We start from the raw sequence: 24,422 nt of genomic DNA, 5'->3' as shown, positions 1-24,422 counted from the left end.
CTCACCTCTCCTCACCTCCAATCACCTCTCTCCACATTTCAGGCCACCTTGCCCCCATCCCATAAATATCCCTGAGTCCCTATTTTCGGGGAAGCGCATTTGAGACTCATGCTCTCGCTTCCTTGCATGGCTGCCATGTGATTAGACTCTCTCTCTGCTGCAATCTTGTCGTCTCGGTGTTTGGCGGCAGGCAAAAACGAACCTGGTTCGGTAACATATTGAGGTACTATTTTAAAACATATTTCCTATAATCTGAGAATATTCCTTTGACCATAAGGGAGGATGGAATCTCTAACCCATGATTAGCATTATTCTACACTAATATGTCTGAGACAGTAATATTGTAATCCATCCTTCCAGGCCCACCTACACCATACAACCTGGTCTAATTAGCCCATCCATTTGAAATTCTATGCTCCTACCATACTTGAAAAAGAATCCCTAATTCCACATTGCTCATAGTTCACCTTCCCTAATCGAATCCTTACCAACAAATCAATTCTGCTGCTTCTAAACAAAGGGACCTCAAAAACCTGGGCTAGGTGTGTGTACACCTTGATGCAACTTTAAAAGACTTGGGCCAGTATATCAAGACCTAACACCAGAAATCAGCATGGCTGCCAACTAGAACTTTGACCCTAATTCCACTCTTGGCTCTGTTCCCTCATGGCCTGGTGTTCATAGAGCTACCTGCCTACTGTGTTCTAGGGTTTATCTTCTGATTTCTCCACTGCTACTCTCACTACCACTATCACTATCATCCCAATAACCACAAAAAGCGAAATTAGTAACCATAATAGGAACTATGACAACAAGAAAACATGAAATTTACTTACTATTTACAATGTGATTGGAACTAGAATGTAACATAATTAATTCCTCTAATAATCACACAATGTACGTATTTTTATATCCACCTAACATATGACAGAGCTACATTTTGAATTCTGAGCTATCGGTTTCTGAATTCCTTACTCTATTCATTGCAAAAACTGAAACTCTAGTGAGATGAATTTCCAAGCCCTGAAGTCATGGCCCTAATCCCCTTTGATTCTATCTGCAAAAGCTCTGGCAGTCTGCTGGAGGCCGCCACCAACATACGTGAACTACTATATTTTGCAGCCGAGAAGCTTCTTTGAAACCTTGTACTATCCATATGACCTGGCCTCCACCTGTTACTTTATTCTAGAATTGCCAAAGCCCAATGGCCACCTGTCTCAATGTCCTACCTGCTTGAATTCTTTGCTTTAAAGCTTGGCAGAGCGAAGCCAATGGGAAAATTCAGAGTGTCAGTAAAACCAGGAGTGGAGCAGGGTTGCACAGGGCAACGAAATGTAAACCAGAAGAGATCAAAAGCTGTAGAAAAATACAAAGGACTTGCAAAAGCAAAGGCATTACTGTGGGACTCCGTGCAGCTACCCCAGCTCGCTGTTATTCTCCTGTTTATCTGTGCTCCACTCAACCACAGGAGCGCCTCAGAAGTGCCAAGCAGCTCTGACAGTCATTACAGAACCAGCTGGGTCCCTCTGCCTATGTTTGCTCGAAGTTCAGCATGACAAACAGTCTTTCTTCCCAACCAAGCTTCAGGATATGCATTTCTGTTGTTTGTGTTCTAGCTATTTCTGTGCCATTCTGATCTCTCTGAATTTGTAAAATTAGAAATTTTAGAGTTTGGATTCAGGAGTGTGATATCCTGTGAAGGTGCTGGTGTGCCTGAAAGTGTCTTTTTCCTTATTTGTTGAAGAGCACCAGAATATGCCATCCCCAAGTGTGCCTCTTTGGGGTATGGATGATTTTGAGCTGAAGGCAATTAAGAACAAGCAGATACAAGAAAAGCTCTTTACCTCCCTCTAACTGCCTTAAAATAGAGTGTATGTATTTCCCCTTTTGTATAAGAAATTTACATTTATAAAGGAAATTTCCATTTGTAAAGATGTCTCCACACCAGGAAGAGAGCTACTCCAGGAGACACTTGTCGTCTGCATAACAAGACAACCCAACCCGTGTTTACCTGACATCTCCTCCCCTCACCTTCCCAAACTTGCCTCCCTGACCAGAAGCCCAAGACCCCTTTTGCTTTGTTTAGCCTGTGATGTACTGAAGCCTCAATCATCTGGCTGCCTCCTTGAGCCACAGGTTTCTTTGTGAGCTTCAATGAACTGCTTCTTTTCTCTTGTTAATCTGTCTTTTATCAGTTTGATTCACAGTCCCAGCCATTGAATTTAGTAGGGTAGAAGGAAAACTATTTTTCCTTCCCTACCTGTTCAAGAGGATGCTTTAAGAAGCGAGGGAAAAAAAAGGTGTGTGTCTATGTGTGCACATTTGTGTGCGTGCGTGCACATGCAAGTTTGTGTATGTTTGTGTGCATGTATGCATTCATGTGTGCACGTACGTGTGTGCATGCACTTCAATGCTGTCCCCAAACTCTCTGTACTACTCAGATGCTCCTTTTCTGTGGTTAGATCCTGTCTATGATGATAAATGTCTTCAATGGGAAGGAACCACCCGCTCCATGGGCCTGTTTTAGTCAAGCTGGCTGAGCCACCACTTTTGCATTAACTGTGTGGTGCCCACATTCTTTCACATCTCCTCAGCAGGACAGAGACTACTGGACAAAATCCGTCACAAACACGACCAAGCATAAAATTTGTTCTTACACAATGAGAATAAACTTAGGCAGTATTCAACTTTATAAGACTCATCGGTGAAACTGCTTGCATAAAGAAATGCATTATTCCTGAGTGGCCATGCTTACTCCTCTTTACTCTGAATGTAGAAAGCCTGTCCGTTTCCATTTCTGAAAACAACAGGCACATATATGGGCATTACACAATTAGGGAATGGAAATTCAAATCCAAAATAGACTCAGCTCCTTTCGAATGGGCAACAAATAAATATTGTTATACTGGAACAAAAGGGAGACAATATACAAGTGTACGGGAGGAGGACATTTCCTCTCCCGAAATGTGGGTTCGTCTGGCCGGAGAACGAATTAAATTCACATGAGACAGAATAGCAAGAGAAAATTAAACAAAGCTTTATGAGGAACCATGGCCCGGGGCCTTTCTTCCCGAAGGAAGAAAGGGCACCGAAGAAGTGGGGTGCACAGAGTGGTTATATACCCCCAAACAGGGTGTTTCACATGTGATTGAAATGTCCCTCCCACAATAGTCACAAGATTGCCCTGTCGGCACAGCGCTTGATGGACACAGCAGGTATGGTCTGCTATCTCAGAGGGCGTAGCAGGAGGCTTGTCGATTGTCTGGAGCTGGGCGGTCACAGGTGAGTGCAGCAATCAGTTCCTAGCCTAAGGAAAGATGCTTAATCCTTAAGGAATGCCAAAATTGGGAGGGGGAGGGAAGTCAGCTACAGGAGGTTACCAGACTAGCACAATAAAATGCAGATTTTAAATCCTTGCCTTTGGTATTGATTAAGAGTTTTTAGAGAGAAGGTCATCGCCTTTCTTCTTCCTGGTACAGAGAGGGAGGCACCATTTACAGATAGAGATTTACCTTACAAATGTAAATGTGTCCTAAGGAAGGGCAAGTTCCATTCCTCAGAGCCTCCTTCCCTGTCCCAGTTTATCAAAAGCAATCAGCCTCAAATAATCCTGATGCCAAAGAGACATATCTTGGGGTGGCCAATTCCAGGTCCCCACACAAGTAATTGACACAAGATATACAACAATTCTTTAGAGGACAATCCGAATAGAAATGTTAGCAAGACACCAGCAGTAGGTCTCAGCGGGCAATTTTAGAGAAGCATTGTTTAGAGCTTAAAATACTGCGTGTTCACTGGCTATGATCAAATAATTGGTTCGAATGCCCCCCACCCAAGCAGCTTTTCTATTCAGATTGACAAATAAAAATGGCAAGCAATAGGATATGTTGGAGTATATGAGGAAGCCATTTGGTATAAACCTAATTCGGCCTGTCTTCTTTTTTTTTTCCTCCAAAAGGGCCTGACTGGCTATTGAGCACGCATTGCATATCTGCTTAGACATTTCCTTTCACCAGAACAAAGGCCCTTGTGATAAAGATGCAACTTCCCCCCACATTAGCATTTTTCCTTAGGCTAGGAACTGATTGCTGCACTCACCTCCCAGCTCACCTGTGACCACCCAGCTGGAGACAACAGACTGCCACCCTGCTGTGTTCACTGAGACAGCAGACCTACCTGGTATTTCCATCAATCGCTGTGCCGACAGAGCAGTCTCGCGACTATTGTAAAAGGGACATTTCAATCCTATGTGAAACATCCTCTTTGAGGGTATATAACCACCCTTATACCCCCACTTCTTTGGAGTGCTCTGTTCCTTTGTGGAAAGACTCTCCCGGGTTATAATCCTCAGATTTAAGCTCAGAATAAACTCACCCAAATTTTCACTTATAGATTGGATATGGATTATTTTCGTCGACAAGATTCATCCTTAGGCTTGGGGGAACCAAGTGCTTACCTAATTCACTTCAGGACAACCCTCTTGCTCAAAAACAACCCCACTCCACCCCATACCAATGCAACTGCAGCAGCACCGAATTCCATGCTTTCAGGATCTTTGCTTTTCAGTACCTGCGACGGTACTCAGTAAATACTTGCTGGAATTCACCTAACCTTTGTAAGAATTGCCTTGAAGTACTTTTTTCAAACAGGAAGCTGAATGCAGAAAGAAAAGTCAGCACCCATAGCAAACTCACAAGCACCTACTATAGTTGTTCCTGGCGGTAGAACTGGTTGTCCCGGGTTGTGAGAATGGGGCAGGAATGATGCGGGGTCAGTGAGCCGAGGAGTCGAAAGAAAGATTTCTTAGACTCTCAAGATCTGGCAGTAGTGCTCTTTTATTTAGAGAATAGTGTGGAATAGCATGGGGACAGGACCCAAGGGCAGGCAGAGCTCCTGCTGCTGCCGCTTCTGCTGCCCCCGCTGGCATGGGGACAGGGCCCATGGGCAGGCAGAGCAGCTGCTGCCCCCACTGGCATGGGGACAGGACCCATGGGCAGGCAGAGCTGGTATGTGGGGACAGGACCCACGGGCAGTCAGAGCTCCTGCTGCTGCCCCGAGTTGAGGGTTAGGGCTAATTTTATAAGGCATGGGTACGTGACTTATTTTTACTGGAGAAAAGAAAAGATGATGTAAAAAGTCATTAAATGATTTCAGTGCAGATAGGGTCTGGTTATTGTGCGGTCATATAACTTTAGATACGAATCTAGCCATATAGATCGGCATGTAGGTGAGCATGCCCTGGGCTTCTCTCCCTGGGGCGGTCCTAATTCATACCATAAAAAAAAGTCCACTGGGTCGTATAGTTTGGCATGTAGGCCAGGTCACCTTGGGCTTCTCTAGCTGGGGCAGCCTTAATCCACATCAGGAATACTGACCTCTACTCCCCGTCAAGTCAGCCAGACGGATGCTGCTGGCTTTGTTTGATGGACGAACAACACACACCCTAATAATGACCTAGCAAGCAATATCTTGGGGTACCCTGGTCATGTATGTCCAGTTTCATCCAACACTCCCTGTAAAGTGCCACTTTTTGGACTTGAATTGCTGGAGTAATTCACACGTTATAGCACCATTTACTCAAACTGTTGTCTAGAGGAAAAGAGATTATTCCCACCTATCCTTGCACACGTGCATACATACGGACGGACGGACACACACACACACACACAATGTAGGCACAGTTTCCATTCTGCAGAGCAAATTTGTGCACATTTGTGCACAAGTTACGTTAGGAAAAAATTTCCAAAGTTTAGAAGAGAAGTTTTTGTTGTTAGTGTTTGTTTGACTGTGTCAGTTCTCCCATGAGACGAATGAGGGCTGGTCACGCGACTCTAAACCAGTGGTTCTCAACTGGGGATGATTATGCACTGTATTCCCCGGGTCATCTGGCAATGTCTGGAGACATATTAAATAGTCACAACTTGAGGTGGGGGGATCCCTACTGGCATCTAATCGTTAGAGGCCAGGGATGTTGCTAAACATCCTACAATGCACAGAACTGTCTCTACACACATGCACAAAAAATGTAGCCCCAAATGTCAGCTGTGCCCAGGATGGGAAACCCTGTCTTAACCCTGTAGATGGAAAACTCACCCATAAAACCCAGCACATGTAGCAGGACAGCAGTGCTTCAGAAAGAGGAAATCACTGTACCCCTGAAAACTCAGTTATCCACTTTACTAGCACACATCAGATATTTACCAGGGGAATGAAATCCCTTCTGTTCTTTCTTATGCCCAATTACTTCAATACCTCATTGCTAAAACACTGGCCTTGAGACTATGATCCAAAGAAAAGCTTGATATGCTGAGAAAAACCCATATAGAAATGCCAGCCAGCAACACTCTATGACGGCTGATGGAAACGCAAGTCTAACCTCCCGAGAGGGTAAAATGGCCTCACCCAACACAAACCTTAAGAAATAGTCACATCTTCTAACAGTCAGTTTACCTCTATGAATTACATTCACTTCAACATTTATTTTAATTACATGTAACTTTCAGTAAACTGAGAGGCTTGAGTGAAGTGATTTCTAAACTGCCTTCCAGTGTGACTACCCTATAATTAACATCCAGGAATGTTAGTTTATACAGCTCTCGAGGAAACAAAACAGAAGATCTTGAGGGGGTGAATGCAAACAGATTCTTAATGGTTTCCTCCCCACAAAAGACAGGATGCTGCGAGTTTGGAGCTGGTATATTTGGTTGGTTGATTGGTTAGTTGGCTTTACTTAAAAAGTTCAAGAGCCTGTTCCTTTAAGTTCAAAATGATGGAGCTGTGGACCACAGAGGTTCATCTCCCCATCATCTCCCCATCTCCCCATCGGCAGGACTCAGCTCTCCTGCAAAGGTCTTGAATGGGCTCCCCTCTCTGTCGCCGAGAAGACCGCTCTATTTAGCTGATTCATTTCACTACTCTCTCAGCCACTATCTCAACACCCAATTTCTCTCCTCAGTGGGAAAAACAAACATTTACAAAGAAGCAGATGTTGGAGAAAAGGAAGGATAAAAGAGCGAGCTTTCACTGCGGGGACTGACCTTTCAGCGCTTTGACAGACACAGACCTTAAGCCCGCCGGGGACATGCGCCCGCCGCGCGCTGGCTTTTCTTCTTCACTTAAAAATACATTCGCTACGTCAATCTGAAGGCATCTGCATTCGCGGCCATAGAGTCGGGTGGCATTTTTTCTTGTTATGCCATGTTATGTCTTGTTCTGTTTGAAGTTTGTTTTTTGCTATGAAAAAAAAGTATGGAATCATTGATCGGCCTGACAGAAAAGTAAGCACGGAGGATTTTCAGAAGTATTGGCCAAAGAAGGGCCCCTTTCTTCTTCCGGCACAATTTCCCTTGCCTGTGAAGATCTGAGGAGAAAGCATTTCAAGTGATATACACGATATACGGCAGGAGGGGCGCTCTCTTTGGGCAGGGCGTTTAGAGGTGTGAACCGCAAGGAATGCATCAACTGGTCAGGGAACCCGAGGCTGTTTTTCCCACACGATGGCTACTGGGACTCAGGAAGTCTGTGTGTGTTTTTGTTTTTGGATTTTATCAGTCTCTCTTCACTGGAGGACAGGGACAGTGAAAAGCCCTAAAAGTGAATCCCACTTTCAATCGCTCCATGGACCTTACAAACCACTTGAGCCGTCTGCTGACAGAAATCTGACAGCGGATTTCCAGTGCGGGCTGAATCGAGGGAGAGGATGAAGGAGAATCAGGCTGATAGTTTTGGGTCCATCCTAAATGGCCCCTTTTCTGCAATGAAGCCCCCTGTCACGTCTCCAGGTTCAGTTCATAGCCTCCCACATTATACTCCCAAGGCACTCCACACAGCCCTCAATTAGAACACCTCGTCATCGGTATTTAAAGACCATCGTTCCCATACAAATGTGAGAACCTCAAAGATGGCAGCAGAACCTTACTCATTTGAACATCCTTCATACTCAGCACATACTAGTTGCTCAACAAATGCTTATGAAATCCATGAATGAGTGAATGAGAGCAGGAGTGCGCACTTACATTAAGCTTACTATATACTAGTCATTGTTCTAATCTGTACAACCTCACGAGGAGGGCCATTCAACTGGGACCACTCAACTAGTAAGCACTGGAGTCACTGCATAAACTCAGGATGTCTCAGAGGCTTTCGCTAAAGGCATCACAGTCATAGCTCAAGAATAACGATTATGGGAAGCTGATAAGGACAAAGCCAACTGACCCTCAGAAAGTACACTTTAATTCAAAATAATATGCAGCATTGAGCCAACATGCCGCTAAGTGTCAGGAGACAAACAGGGTATGTAGGCCATCTGATTATGCAACCACCAAATAACATCCAAGACACGGGGTATTATGGAGGAGAGTCCAAGGCGTGTCATGCTAAGTCAGGCAGATATGAAGAGGGAATATAAAGCATGTCGCACAGGCAGCAATGCTCAGATTCTGAGGGCTAGATTCTGTAAGAACCAGCAGTTTAAAACCCATAGGGTGAGCCAAGTTCGCCTTCACTTGTGCATCAGCCAAAAAGGCTCAGAGGAGTCCCAGCTCCGTTACCACAGCCCGAGTGGTCCTGTCTGGAAAGAAGGTGGGTGGGGAAGGGAAAGCACTTTCTTAAAAGAAGCCTGATGTAAAAGCCAGCAACTCAGCCTCTGTATTTAAGCATGCTAAACAAGAGTAAGGAAAACATACCGTTAGCTAGCTCCTGACTGCTCCACTTATTCAACTATTTATTCATGTATACATTCATTCCTTCCTTCTTTCTACAAACGATTATTGATCATCAGTTAAAGCAGCGCTTCTCAAACTTCAATGAGCGTACAAATGCCCCAAGGATCCCCTTAGAAGGCAGGTCTGATTCAGGAGATCGGGGGTGGGGCGCCACTAACAGCCTCCCAGGTGACATTGACACTGCTGGGCTGTGGCCAGCCCTGTCCAAGCACTTGGGATACTGAGAGCAATAGGTCCCAGGCCTTCTGGTTCAAGCACTGCCTCTCCTAGGCTGGAAGGAAAACCAAGGAGGTTTTCCTCAAGACTTCTTGGACCCTCCAACTGACTGGGATGCCCAGTAAAAAGAGTATAACCTTTTAATTCTGTCTCTATATTATATAATGCTATGTTATGTTGTGTTGTGTTATATGCACCTGTACCTGTGTGTTTGCAGAGGAAATTATCCTTTAATCCTATCTGGTTTGGAACACGTTACAAGGGTATCCTCAGTCACTCAAGTTTCCCAATGGTCTATTCCCTGAACAGCACCATTGTATAAGTATCTAGGAATTTGGGGGGGGAGGGGGGTGTCAATTGTCCTAACTAAGGATAGAGGAGAGTGGTCAAGATGTCTGGACACAGCCTGTTCTGGCTCCCATGGTCACCTGGGCAGTGCATCTTGAAGACCCGCCTGGTCACTACTTCCTGTGCTGGCATCCTCTATGAAAACCTGGAGAGCTGCTCATTCTAGTCCCAGTCAGGACCTGGTAGGCCTCTCTGCCTGGTTTGGCCTGAATTTGCCTTTTCTGGTACTATGGACTCTGAATCAGCACCATGGACTCCCTCTGGCCCCTTTGCCAGGAAGGCTAGCCCAGTCTCTGCAAAGGTGTTGGGGGATGACCACACCCCTCTCCACAGGCAGACTCCTGATAGCCCAAAGAAAATTAGTTCAGCTCTCTTCCTCCATGCTCCCCTTTAGTGGGGTATGCAGACTCTTGTGTCCTGCAGGAGAGGAAAAACTTTACCCTTTTAGGTTCAATCCCTGGGACAAGCAAATTAAACTAACAAATGACAGATTGACACAGGAAAAGGTACACAGGTTTTATTGATGTTAATAATTTTACGTGCGTGGCGGTGCTTCACAGAAAGGAAAGGAAAACCCCAAAGAGGCAGTTAGACCCAGGGGTTTATATATCATTTTAACAAAGGGCAATAAATTGTGGAGAAGTGACTAGACAACAGAAAGAGGAGAGTTTGGGCTTCTAGGGGTGGTAAGTTGTGGGAAAGTAAATAAATGAGGGGAACTAACGGTAGATAGGGGTTGTTTAGTAAGGTTTGTTGTGCAGACTCAAGCTAGTGCCCTCTGCAGTGACAAGAGTCATCTCCGGGGATTAAAAGTTGTTCTCTCCTTGATGTGGGAGAAAGAGACACTTTTACAAATGAAAATGTGGTACCTTTCAAAGGGTAACATAAGCTCTGCTTTTTGGCAGAAAACGGGGAGGGCACAGAGTTCCTCCCATGTCTGCTGTTTCTTAAGAGCTTTCAGCTCCAAATAATCTTCATGCCAAAGTGGCATATTTTGGGGTGGCATATTCTGATCCCCTTCATTCGCAATGTCAGAAGCTGAACGTTATTAACTCGCTCTGGTAAGAAACCCACTTTCTTCAGTCCAAAACATCTTCCTTTGGCATTTTGTGTGCGCGATCACCGACTTCCTTCATCTCTAGAAAGTTTCAGACACCTCCAAGCAGCTTAGGTGCCCCCATTATGCACATGGCCATCATCCAGAAAATTTCTAACAGTTTCAAATTTAAAAGTAGCTGTATGCATGAATATTCGATCACAGGCTGTCTTTTCCTCTAGACCATAGACGCCGGGGGAACGAGGATGTAAGTGTAGCACCAGCATGCTCCATGACACACGAAAACATCTATTGGTTGCATAATATAATGATAGATTACATCTGCTGAAGGCTTACTGTGTCCACACCTTCCTCTAGGCACTTTATCTGTGTTAATTTATTTAATCCTCGCAACAACTGACATAGTAAAGTGGGGTCTGTCACCATCTGCGTTTTCGAGTTGAGAAAATTATATTACTCAAGTAGGCAGGATTCATGCCCAAGTAGTCTGCTCTTGCCCCAAAAGGACCAAATTGGAGGGGTGGGCGGAGGAGGAAAATTTGCTAAAGCAACGGAACTATCCACAATTCTCAGTCTTCCGCTTCATAAGTAAATGTCACACATATTTTGCATTCTACTCTCTTTCTAATAGTTTAAAATCTTTGCCTACAGGAAAATAAAAGCCTCCGGATGATCTCGCTTTTCATTTCCAGCTCCGTCTATGACTGCTGCTTGGATGGGGGGTGGGGGGGATAGATGGGAGCCCACCTTATTACAGAATAGGAAAAAACTAAAACTTTGGGGTTTGAAATTAAAGATTTATTTCCTTGTTTCCCACATTTTGTGGAGAAAAGCACCACTTTCCCTGAATTTTTCAAATCCCCCAATTTTTTGGCCGTGATTTTCAGACACCTTGGATTCATTCACCATATACAGGAACAACCGCCAAGATGGCAATGGCACGCTTCTGCCAGTGCAATCTCCTTAACACCATTGTGAGTAGTTTAGGTGAGTGTGAGCACAGAACCTAGTCACCCCACACCACCCTAAGTATCTGTCATGCGTTTTATATGCATAGGCATATACAGATAATATATTGCCATTTACATATGTATACACATATATTATGAATGCATAATGTAAATAAACACATAAATTATATATGAACTTCTAGGGACTTAAAAGTGCTTAGGAAATGCTCTTGACCTGTTGTTTTTCAATTTTGTTTTCTTTTAGTGCCCAAATCAGCATTGAGACATGTGAGACTGAGCGATGCAGTTAAGCCACACACATTGAAAATAATCTTTGTCTTCATTGATCAGGGATCTTTTAAATCTTTTGAATACATATGCTGCTCTAAAACTACATAATGTACTAATCCACTCCTGGAACCACTTAACTCTTTTCCTCTGTTCTATTTACTCACTTGCTTTTCAAGCCACAATGCCCTCGGCAATCGACAGTCGAATGTCATTGTGTTCTGAACAAACACACTTCAGTTTCAATCGCAATGCACAAACACAGGATGATCCCAAAGATGGCAAAACATGGCTGAAGAGATAAAAGCAAATAAACACTTGCATAACCTTCTAAAGCATAATACAAAGGCAAAACACTCTTAGTTGGATATGTGGAGGAATTTATTTAACCTACTCTATCATTTCTGAATTCCACCAGCTGAATTTCTCCTTCAGCATAAACAGAAACAATATACTAATGAACACATTTCTTGAGCTTGATATTAAATAAACCATTATGGCTTTGATTATGATAGCAAAAGTAAGTTAACATCCTGAATGTCAAATAATTTTTTTAATGATCCAGTAATTTGTGGCCCAAAGTTGATGGACAAAACTGTGAAAATTAAAAATCATGACTGATGAGGAATTTTCAGTTACATGGAACAATATTTGTGATGAAATGTTCCAGGAGAAAATAGTATACTATCTATGCATGCATTATATATATACCATTTTATTAAAATTAGACAACGGGGGCTGGCCCCATGGCCGAGTAGTTAAGTTCACACACTGCGCTTCAGCGGCCCAGGGTTTCGCCGGTTCGGATCCTGGGCGCGGGCATGGCACCACTCATCAGGCTATGCTGAGGCGGCATCCCACATAGCACAACCAGAAGCACTCACAACCAAAATATACAACTATGTACTGGGGGCTTTGGGGAGAAAAAGAAGAAGAAGAAAAAAGATTGGCAACAGTTGTTAGCTCAGGCGCCAATCTTTAACAAAAATTAGATAATGGGTAGACAGATGATGGATAGACATATGGATAAATGTGTACTCAGATGCATAAACATAACAAAAAAATGGGGAAAAAAGTTGTAAGGAGATATACCAAAATCATAAATATCAGTGATGCATGGAGGGATTTTTCTAAAGCATCATTTACAAAAGAGTTCATGGAACCTGTAAGCATCAATATATCTTGGTCACTTGCGTTACAATTCATGACTTTTTCCTAAATATGAAATGATTATATATGCTACTCTGTGCATCTGTACCCACCCAACATTATCTCCTCAAACTGGTTCAGAACAAAAACACAAAGAGAAATTTCATGTCGAATATTTAATAGCTTTTTTTTCTGCTTCCAGTCATGTGCTCTTTAATATTCAAGGCTATTTTAGTCACTATGATGATAAGTAAGTAAAAAAATTTAGCAGTTAGGCCACATGGGAGTAAAATAAAATATCGCTTGTAAACATGAATTATACATACACACATACATATACATGTACACATGTGTGCACACAAATACATACATATACATGTGTGTGTATATACATCTATATGTGTGTGTGTGATCATAATGATAAACATCACCAACTTAGTTGGAGAAACAATTCAAAAGGAGAGGCTAGTTGGGAAAAGCAAACCCTTTCCTCATCCTGTTCCCTGGACATCAAATGTCTTGGTTGAAATCCTGCTCACCCTTCTATGCTCTCCCATCTCCATACACAGAAACCACCTTTTACTTGTGAGATTTTGCTAACACTACTTCATGTGACTTTGCCTCAGCATCTCAATCTGTAAAATGGTAACAATAACTGTAAGGCCTGTTCTGTTTTGTTTTGGGGAGATGTAAGTCTCAGCCCCGAGGCTAATCCATTCTAAGTAATTAGTAATTATGCAGCTAGTATTGTGGTGAATGGATCCAAGTACCCCTATCCCAATGAGTTCAAGGTTGCTGATCCTTTCCAAGCTGCCATTGCTGATGTTCACAGGTGGCCCATGAACAGACATTTAGTTTCTATCCCTGGGCCAGAACATGGGATGGGTCTGCAAACTGCCACCTGGGGGCTACATCTGGCCAGTGCCCGTCCCTTGCAGCCCCCCTTGTTCATTTCTGTACTGTCTGTGTATGGCTGCTTTCATCCTACAGAGGCAAAGCAGGAGGCATCTTGGCCATTCTAAAATACCTTCTATCTGGTCCTTTACAGTAAAAGTTTGCTGAACCTTGGGCTTGAATCTGATGAGGCCTGTAGATAACATTTTTATTTTATGTTCAAGGTTTTACTCATATATATTGATACAGGATAGTTGGTTATGCTTGACACCAAACGTGGTGCCTCTATGCATCTGAAGTGCTACGTGTTGCAGTGATGGCTTAACTGTGAATGATGATTTATGAATCCTGGGCTTAAATCACTATGAAGAAATGTAATTACAAAAGACATAGTGAGGAAACAGCATTAATGGAATCCTCGCTTCACAATAAATTCCCCACCTGAGACAATCATGCCATTTTTAATAGGAAAGAAGACAAAAAGAGTGACATGCTCATTTTCCCTAGCATCCTCTCCTGTTTCATTGGCTACATAATTATAGGTTTCCATGACTTCATTTCATTTCACTGTGGCGCTTTCATTTTATGACAACTCTTTGGTAGAGCTCCCAGTGTCAGGGGCTACTGCAAGAACACCTTCCCTGTCTGTAAAATTGTCTATTCCAGCACGGCACAGCCTTGGTTTTACAAATGACTCAAATGCACAGAGTAAAATGTATGGATGGTGATTGACAATGAGCAGTTTAGGATGCAAGTCAGAGGAGAAAGACATCTTTGATTCATCTTACCCTGGAAGACAGCAATGTGTGTTATAAACTACGATTGCAGATGCCATAATTTTTCTTTTCCAAGTGGAGACCAGTGTCTGCACTTTTCTCATTGTGTGGCTGATGACTATAAGCCCACAAAGCCTGGTTTTATGCAAAGATTCCCTATGCTGCCTCAAACTTGCAAATTTGCACCGCTGTCATTCTGTGTCAGCAGCTCCCTTTATAAGGGAACGTACACGTAATGCTAATGATCCCAGACTTGGCAAGTCTTCAAGATCTATAAAGCCACTCAAAAGAGCACGTGTGAAGTTGAGGTGCAATTGATGAATTCTTCATTGAAATGGACTAGCAGGCTCTGAATGGTAGGAAATAAAACTGAATTCTAAAAGTGGGCTGGGATCAGTAAAGGCACAATGACACTCCCAGTCCTGGAGTGTGAGGCTGTGGCCAGAGTTTGAAAAGGTTCCACTATATAATGGTTTTTCCCAAAGAATCTTTTCACCCACGCCAAATGGTTTATTTGCTCTTTTGTTAGCACTTCAGTGACTTATGTGTCTGGGAAGCATTTCTTTGCAAAACGTAGTAACTCCTGCTATGAAAACAGACTGGTTTTAATGACAATAACTCGATATTGCAGGTGGTCCCATCAATTACTAAGAAATTGCAATGGGTGATAAAAGTACTGTACGTCTAAAACCCAGTGTGATGGCAGCCAAGAAGGAGGAAAAGATGCTCCTGGGAAACTGTCATCATAACAATGTCCAACCTGGTGGTAAATTGGGAAGAGGAAAATACCCTTTGGGGGATAAGGTTCCTGCCTGAGGGATGAAATCTGCTCCAGGCTGCCGGTTATCAGGGATCATTTGATTGCCAGGCCAACAGTGTCTTCTGTCTTGTTGGGAAATAAGATTAGAGTCTTTCTTGTCCCTTTTTTTCCTACAGGACAATAGATCCCGCCATCATTAAAATCAAACCTGGGGGGTTATATGGGAGCTGTTGGACTTTCTGCTCAATGTTTTGAAAGAATAAAGTCTATATACTGAAAAGAAAAAAAAAATCAAACCTCAAAACCAAAAGCAGTAAGTTGCGGAAGCACCGTGATTGTTTTGTTGTTGACATTTGCTGGTTTTTAGCTTAAACTCACGGCTCCTTCCCACGGTATTTGCTGAAACTCTGGCTGGATTACAGGAAAAACCCTGAAGTCCATGTCACAGGCTTTTGTCTTTCTTCTGTGTATTTTAATGACAGAGGAATGTCATTTGCTTTGAGGGAGCAGATCCTGGGATACCAAATGCTAGGGAAGGTGAGCAGGGCTCCCATCCAGAGGCGATTCAGAATGGCTAAGATAGAAAAGTCAATCAGATCCTGAGGACGCAGCGTAGAATAGAGTATTTCATCTTACTCAAGTCGTTAATCTCTCCTTTCTAGATGTTCTGTTTGTTTCCTAAAAATAAATGGCAGTGAGAGACTAGGATATTCTTTAGATTCTGCTGGTGTTGGAGAAATAGAAAGAAAAGCAACAAATTGAAGAATCAAATTCCATGAGGGGAATTCAAGGACTTTCTTTCTCAGGGTCAAAGAACAAAGAACCCATATTTGCAGCAGGCATTCATGACAGAATCGGAATCTTCACTGTGGGTTTGGGGAGGCGGGGGAAGCATGTCCTTTGGCTTGTTTGGGTTCCAGGGCCCTTATGTTTCCTCAATGAGGTTAAAAACGTGGGTTACTGTCTATTCTCTTTGCATCCAAGTAGCTCCTCGTAGTTTTTTTGACTTTTTTAGTTCAAATCTAAAAGTGTAGCTGTTTACAAAATGTCTCTATAGCTCTTGGTGTGTATTTCCCCCCAAAACACACAGGGCCCACTGGCTGGCAGAGAGCAGGCTTCTTGTTTCCATGTTCAAGGCAAGTTGGGAAATAAGAGTTTCTTGTCCAGGCCGCTTAGTTCTCTACCGTGAATTCCCCTCTTCAAATCATTTTGGATGATTCTTCTCATTGAATTAAATGATTGTGGCAGTCATAATGCAAGAACTATTTTGTTTTAATATTCTAAAATAAAAGAAGAGGAACCCCCACCCCAACTTCTCTATACACCTGTGCGAATCCCACCTTTTTGTTTGAAACTTGCAGATGTAAGGATGACTGCTAGAGCAAAGTAGGAGTCACACATCGGCTGGCAGTTCAAACCCGTTTAGAGCCAGACTCCCTGACTGAGATGAGGAGCTGAAGGCTTTCATTTCGACTTTAATGAGACTTTTTTCTCTACATTTGAACTTATTATCTCACTAATGAGCGATCATGTTCAGTCTTCAGTTAATTCAATGCAGCATTTCCCCTCATCAAACACTCTAGTGGCTAGAGCTCTGCTATTTACAATTTCATTGATGCACTGTTCTAGACATTTATTTATTTAATGAAAAATGCATTATCCAGTACCCAGTGAGAAATTATAAGGATAAAAATCTAACCATTAGTTTTGCAATTAGGACAATGGAGCGTGGAGTCATGTGATCTTAGGTTCCATCCTGGCTTTGCCACTTGATAGCTTTGTGAGCTTGAGCAATGTACCTAACCTCTCTGAGCACAAGTTTTCTCCTCTGTAAGTCACGGGAACACAGAGAGGGTTTGAGTAGAACAGTGCTAGGCATACAGTGAGTCAATGTCTGCTATGAGGCTGCGAAGACAGTGACGTCATCCTATTGACTTTAAAATTCAGCAAGAAGCAAAACCGAAGCTGGAGCTCCTTCTCCCTTGCCCTGCCGAGAATAGCTTTGTTTCTACTTGTGAGAACTCTATGCCACTAGCAGTCATGTGACAAACATTTTTAAGAAAGTCAGTGTCTGTTGAACAAAGACATCCATAGCTCCACTCCGGAGCACAGCAGAATGGAATCTACAACACTGAAGATGCTTTGCATTCACGTAAGTAAAACTGAATTTTAAAACAGGAATTTTAAATTGCATTCAACATGTTCAAGAAAACGCCAAAATTATGCTTCCTTAAACAAAGTTGCCTAAAAGTTTTCAGAACATGAGATACTGACATCCAGTTAGGATACAGATGTTGAAACAAACTATTGCTCCAACTGTAATAACTAGAGGAAAAAGAATAAACTAAAAAATCCTATTAATTCTGAGGTACATCATCAAAGAACTGGGAACGCCAAGAGTCTAAATTGCCAAATGGCTTTTCTTCGGCGGGAAGTGGCTGTAGCCCCCTTCTTTTCTGGAGGTGTGTGCTGAGACCAGGCTTGGGCAGAGAAGGGAGTGGACTGGCCCTGGGTGGAAGGACTCTGCTGGGTAGGAGAAGACAAGCTAAGCCTTCAACAGCCGATGGGCTGGGGTGATGGGTCAGAATGTCTCCCTGGCCCACTCTGGAGGACTCTGCCTGGGTCAGAAGCAGAGAGGGACCTCCACAGTATTTCCATTCTTAGCACTCAAAGTCCTGCTACAGGGGAGGGCTCATAAAACTCTCAGCAGGCCACATGCCCCGCTCCAGATATTTCACACTGCAGAGGAAGTCAAATGAATGAAAGCTGCCACCCGCCCCCAGCCCAGCTCAACAAATCATTGGATGGAAGTGAGCATCTCCTCGCTCCATCTGCTCGCTCTGGGAAAAACGTATTAAACCACAGTCATGAATAACCATTTTGAAAATGTAACTTCTGACCCCTTAAACTGAGTGCACAAAACGTAATTTCAACCATTTTTCATCCCTCCAGTATCATTAAGAACAGCCTTCCTCATGTCATGATGATGTGACGCGGTGCCTGCGTGTGCACTTCCCCGTCTGTTTCTCTCACGCCCTCCAAGTTTACTTCTAAACTAGAAGTCCAGCCTTGTTTAAAAGAGGTGGCTAAATAAAATTAAGTCAAGCTCTGTCCTGGGGCGGAGGTGGGGAGCATATTTTTATGCAGATATTTTGTGGCTTGACCAATTTTCTCATTCCAACATTTAGAATATATTATGATACATGGCATTTATTAAACAAATATTGTTGGAGAAAAGGAAGAAAAGACTGAGGGAGAGAGAGAGAGATGACAAAATTGCCCATTACTATATGGTAATATAAAAGGTAATATCCTTGTATAGCACTAGACAAGGAATTCACAAGTCGTGATCGTAGAAAGGGTTATGTGTTTGCAAGGATAATTTTGCTAAACAATGTTTTAAAATTAACTGTATTTCATTCATTAATTATCCTTAAATGCATTTGAAAATGGCAGAACACATTCTTTTCTCAACAACTTTAAAAAATTTAATTCCACTTGATTTTTTTAAATTGAGATGCAATTGAAATATGACATTATATTAGTTTCAGGTGCACAGTATTCGATGTATTTGTACATGTTGAGAAATGATCCCCACGATAAGTCTAATTAACATCCATCGCTACAAATTTCACTCGATTTCTCAAAATTTAAAAATCTCTTTCCTTGCCAAGATTTGAAAAAAGAAGAACCCTGCCACATTCTTCACGATTCACATGAACAGGGCTTCTACTTAAATGTTAGCGTACTCAATTTTGTACAGCTGAATCAACGATAGTTTCACCTTTAATTAAACTAGGTGCTTCAAAAGCTCTGACCTCTTTGGAGATGATCCTTTTAATCTTACTCTGCATCTCTTCTCCTAAGGGGAGTTGATGAAGACGGCCACACAAAGTTTGCCAGCATGATTTCTTAGATCTTCTAATAACTCGATGCGCTGGAATGTGCTTCCTTTTATAATCTACCAAGTGCTGAAAGTTTAACTGATGTCCGGCTTTTTTCAAGGCTCTTCTGCTTTCTTTGATTTTGTAAATCTTTGCTGTATATGAGACCTGGAAGCAAGTGTTTTTTTTCATTTTGTTCTAGAATAGCTATTTCAGCTGACTTCAGAATAACAGGTGCTCCATTCGTCACTGACAATTTTCAGTAAGACTTTGTAGAAAAGATAGATATATAGATATATGGATAAAATTAATTATAACATATATTATCTACTGATATATATTAGTTATCATATATCCTATTATATGTAATGTATACAGTATATATAATCTCTCCATATAATATATACAGATATAATTATAATACAGATTATCTACTGATATATATTAGTTACTATTTATATTCCATATATACTGTATATACATTATATATATATATACACATACTGAAATTTAACTACAAAGTAAACTTTAAGTGAAACAAGTATTAAAATTTACACTCAAGAATGAAATATTTCCTACATATTGAGTAAACTATGTATAGTCTAAAAGTTGTTTTTAAAATATATACCTCGTTAACAGAAAATACCAACAAGACACCACATGAAATGGTCAAAGTGCACCATATCATTGGGATGTGTTTTTGCAATTACGTTTAAGTCTCTTATTAAAAATCTCTACCATGGGGCCAGCCCTGGAGGCCTAGTGGTTAAGTTCGGTGCGCTCTGCTTCGGTTGCCTGGGTTTGGTTCCTGGGTGTGGACCTACACCACTGGTGTAGTGGTGGCTCACGTACAAAATAGAAGATTTGCCGCAGATGTTAGCTCAGGGCAAATCTTCCTCAGCAGAAAAAACCAAAACAACAACAACAACAACAAAAAACAACTCTGCCATGGAAAAGGTTTAAAGCAAGATTACTATAAATGTTATTCATTTCTTCATAGATACATGTTTCCAAATGTATATGCCCATATTTAATATCTTTGTATAACTGTATATGTGAGGGTGTATTTATATACACAGATACAGATATCATTAAAAATATCTTTGAGGTGTAAAAAATTATTTGAAAGTGGATGATATTTTGACTACAAATGGAGAATACTACATGGAGAATTTTAGAAAGGGGAATGAATTTGGCTAGCCTTCTCTTCCTGATATTCTGTATTTATGTACGAAATTATGTATCTCACAAAATTTCATCAGAAATTCCTGGCAATAGACTTTTGCATATGTCTGATGATATTAGTAAATGCTTTATATTGACTTTTTGTTTCTAAGTAAACCCCAAATAAAATCAAAACAATATTTCATTTTTGGTCCTTGGCCAGACCAAGAAGATAAAAGTGGCACAGAGTCTTAGGAAATAAAAGAAAGAGGAAGACGAGATGACTGTTGGGCAGCTTACTTCAACACCTCTTTATGAACAGTTTCACGTTTGTTGAACAGATTACAAAATAAAGCCGGTGTTGGGTTCCAGACCAACAAAGGTGAAATTAATGCAGGGAAGCCTCTGTAGTTTGCCGACTAAGCAAATGACTTTGAAGAGATGTTCTTAGATTAAAACAGAAAATATTCTTTATGGGAAAAAGAAATGTGGTTCTTAACTGCCTTTTAATTTTAAAGACATCAAAGAAGTTTCCATTTGATTCTGTAATCAAAGTAAAATAATTAATATGAGTAGAGAGCAGAGAACAGAGGAAGATCAACTGAAAGACAGTGACAGCTACTCCAAAGCAACTGTCCTTCAGAACCAAGGTCCTTACTTATAGATGGCTTCTGAGACCCCTGTTTAAGTAGAATTTGAGAAACAACCAGTAAGTCAGGTCTGGCTATTAGAAGACAATTGAGGGAAAATTTACTTGAGTTCAATAGAAATAAGAATACCGTTAGATTCTCAAATGAATTATTTGAAAGGAAGCTTGAGTTAAAACGAAGACACCGTGCGCAGTTGAAGCTCCTGTCCATCTGAGCCCCATCCAGAAGGCAGACTTTATGTCTTTGCTTCCCTCCTCCTGCCCTCACACCTGGAACAGTGTCTGACACGCAGAACGTGAATGAACAAATTCGAAATGACTCGTCCATATTTCCATAGCAAGGTAATACTATAGTGAAGCCACAGAAAGCATAATGATCAAATCAAATCAACCAAGCGGTGGCAGATGGACACTATCCCTTAATGCCCAAGACTTTTAAGACGATAATTTATAAAGGAAAGGTCCATGGCATTTTGAGTGATAGCCAAGAGTCTTCCTCTCTAAACAATGGCTATTTCTTTTTTACAAAAGGATTGATTTGATGGAAGACAGAAGTGGGCCAGCTTTAACAATTGAAAGGATCAAACACCTTTTTCCTTGAGTCAAAGAAAAAAGAGAAATGGCTTAAATCAGGAGGAAATGATATCTTCCTTGGCAACTTATGAAGCTGACCACCATTGTCAGGAAGTCCTTGCCCAGAGACCCTGGAGTCTGTTGCCAATGGATGCTGTTTCCCACGGGCCTGGGGGACAACCTCACTCACACAATTTAGACAATAGTCTCCCCTTAGTCAAAATTTGCCTTTTGGCATATCTAACAAAACCTGACTCTAGCTGCTAGAATCGGAGCTCTAAGTTTCTGGGTCCCAGTTGAATGGCAATAAAACCACTTAGATCGCTCACCTTTGCTTGCTACAGATGAGATGGAATGAGAGACGAATCAGGTTTGGGAACAGAGGCAAACCTGTTAGAGGAGATTTATCCCTCTGGGTCATCACATAGCTTCTCGTAAGAAGTGCAGTTTCATCAACGTGGCACACGCACTGCAGCACTGCCTACTGAGGGATTCTACAATCACCCCGGCCCCATCTAAGCGGATTCTGTTAGGTGACAATTGTGACAAGCCTTTGGTAGATTTCCAACACCAAAGACCCAATGTTACTAGAGGAAAATATGTGGTGTAGTAAAAAAGTTACCATCATTTTGGTTGTTGGCTTTTCATATGGTATGCTCATGTACTAACTTTTTCATTCACTTGTCTGTTCATTCATTCAACACATAGGAAGTGGAGATACAATTTTTAGCAAAATAGACAGCCTCTGTCCTCAGGAAGCTGACAGGCTAAGATGAAGAGATATTAACACAAAGAAAGAGATATTAACTTAAAGAAAAGGGAAGGCAGAAAGACAGAGACACACAAAGAGAAAGAGAGGGGAGAGAGTGATGGAAGGAAGGAAGAAGGGAAGCACGGAGGGAGGGAAGAAGAAAGGAAGGGAAGGAGAAGGGAAGGAAGTGGGAGGGAGGGAAAAAGGAAGGAAGGAGGTGAAGCTATAAGGTGTAACTGTGGTGGAAGCTATGAAAGAGAAGTATATAGTGCTAGGAGGGTTGGAGCATTTTTCCTAGATTGGAGATGCCACATGGAGGGTGAGCCAACATTCAGGGTCAGGGTGGCAACTTGACTGCAGTAGGGGACTGCTATAACCAAAGTAGTGTTTGAAAACTAAGACTCTGAGAGAAAGTAAGACATAGCAGATTTATAAAGATGAGAATTGGAACGCAAGAGAATCATCTGTGTACCTGAATGTCTTCATCTTCAAAGTCGGGGTAATGCTATTGTGTTACACATTGATGTCAGACTGTCAGGTAACGTAGAGGAAAATACGTAACAGATCCTCACACTAATCAGAACCTCTTACGCTCATGTAACACCGATCATTTCATTTCTTTGTGCTTTCAGTAAATTTTGGTAATGACCCAGGCATGAGACAAGAGCCTGGATTTTCAAGAGAGAGGAGAAGTAGGGCAAATACAAGACTTTGGGTAAGAAAAGCAGAGGCACTTGGAAATGTGTAGAAAGTGAAATTAAAAATTAATGGGCCACTGATTGCAGTGGGAAAGGGAAATTTTTGTATCGCTTCAGGGTTTATTAGAGTGCAAGAAAATTAGAGGGTTACTGAATTAATGTTTCTTGACTGCTCTCCCCAGAAAAAAAAAAATCTAAAAAAGTCAAGCATCAGATCAGAACTTCTTAGCACTCTTTCTTCTTTTTTTAGATCAACATAACAATATGAATTCTTTACAAGGTTCACCTAGAAAAGTTTTTTTTTTTCCTTTCCAGTCATTAAATATGGAAGAGGAAGAAATGGATTATAAACTCAAAGAAATAAGACTACACATAGTGTGATGCACAGAGCTCCGAGGAACAGGTAGACCTGCCCATCTGGATCCATTGTCTGTATTGGAACTTACGTAAGCATCTCCTTAGATTTTCATGGCCTGTGCTTGCCTCCCTCACTCAGATGCTTCCTGACTGCAGGAGCCCAGTGCCCACTGTCCACAGTGGCTCATCTCTTCAGAGCTGGGACCAGAGCTGGCCTCTAGCATGGCTGCCATCTTGTCTCCCATAGAAAGAGCTGCAGTGGTCTGCCACTAATGCCTGACTCCACTGAACTGTGGGTGCTCTGGCTCATCCCTCACTCTCAGATCTGCTACAATGAAGTTCCAGGCTGCTGGCTTTGGGTGGGGTGTCCCCAGTGGTCACCTAGCTGGGCCAGATGCACAAGAGTATTAATAGCCTGCAGGGGAGCTCTTATGGAGCAGTAACTAGATCTCCCTTTTCTCCAGCCATGGACTTCTCTGGATGATCTCATTATTCCTCTTCAGACATGTTCTGCCACCTTGACCAACCCGCTGTTTTCTAGTCTTGCTATGACCAGTTCCATAATGCATCGACTTTTATCCATTTCCTTGAGCTTACTACTCGCAGGAAAGCATCCGTCCACAAGCTCTGCCTTAGGCACTGCCTTCTAGGGAATCCAGGCACAGACAGTAAGCACTTTTTTGGATTAGAAATCAGACCCTACAGGACAGGATTCAGGATTTAGATTGTCCATTTCTCCAAAGGACTAGAGACTATACTCCTGGTGGTTAAGCATGGGGGTGAGGGGAGGTGGAGATTACACTTCCTGAGCAGTGGCCTCACAATTACAAAAGCTTTCCCTTGTGGGAATTAGAATCCACTTCGGGGGAGGACAGGCTTTGGGAGATCAAATGGCTGCTGCCCTTAATTGGTATGGGGATGATGATAACTGCAAGGATTGTGTCGTGGGGTGGCTGCTTTTAACATAAGAAGCCTTGCAAAAAGAAAATGATAAACTCAGGGTGGCTAATTGTCAATTTAAAGCATGCTGTGAAAGCCAGAAGTCCACGTGGGAGGCGCTAAGGAAGACTCTTATCTTCTGCAGCCACAGGGCAGCTTATGCTGAAAATCAGGACCAGGATGGATAATAATGAGGCAGAGCTGCAAAGATGACCGAAGGAGGAGCCCCGACATGCCTGCTATATC

The sequence above is a fragment of the Equus caballus genome, chromosome X (assembly GCF_041296265.1).
Source record: "Equus caballus isolate H_3958 breed thoroughbred chromosome X, TB-T2T, whole genome shotgun sequence".
Classification (NCBI taxonomy): domain Eukaryota; kingdom Metazoa; phylum Chordata; class Mammalia; order Perissodactyla; family Equidae; genus Equus; species Equus caballus.
This window is presented reverse-complemented; position numbering follows the sequence as displayed.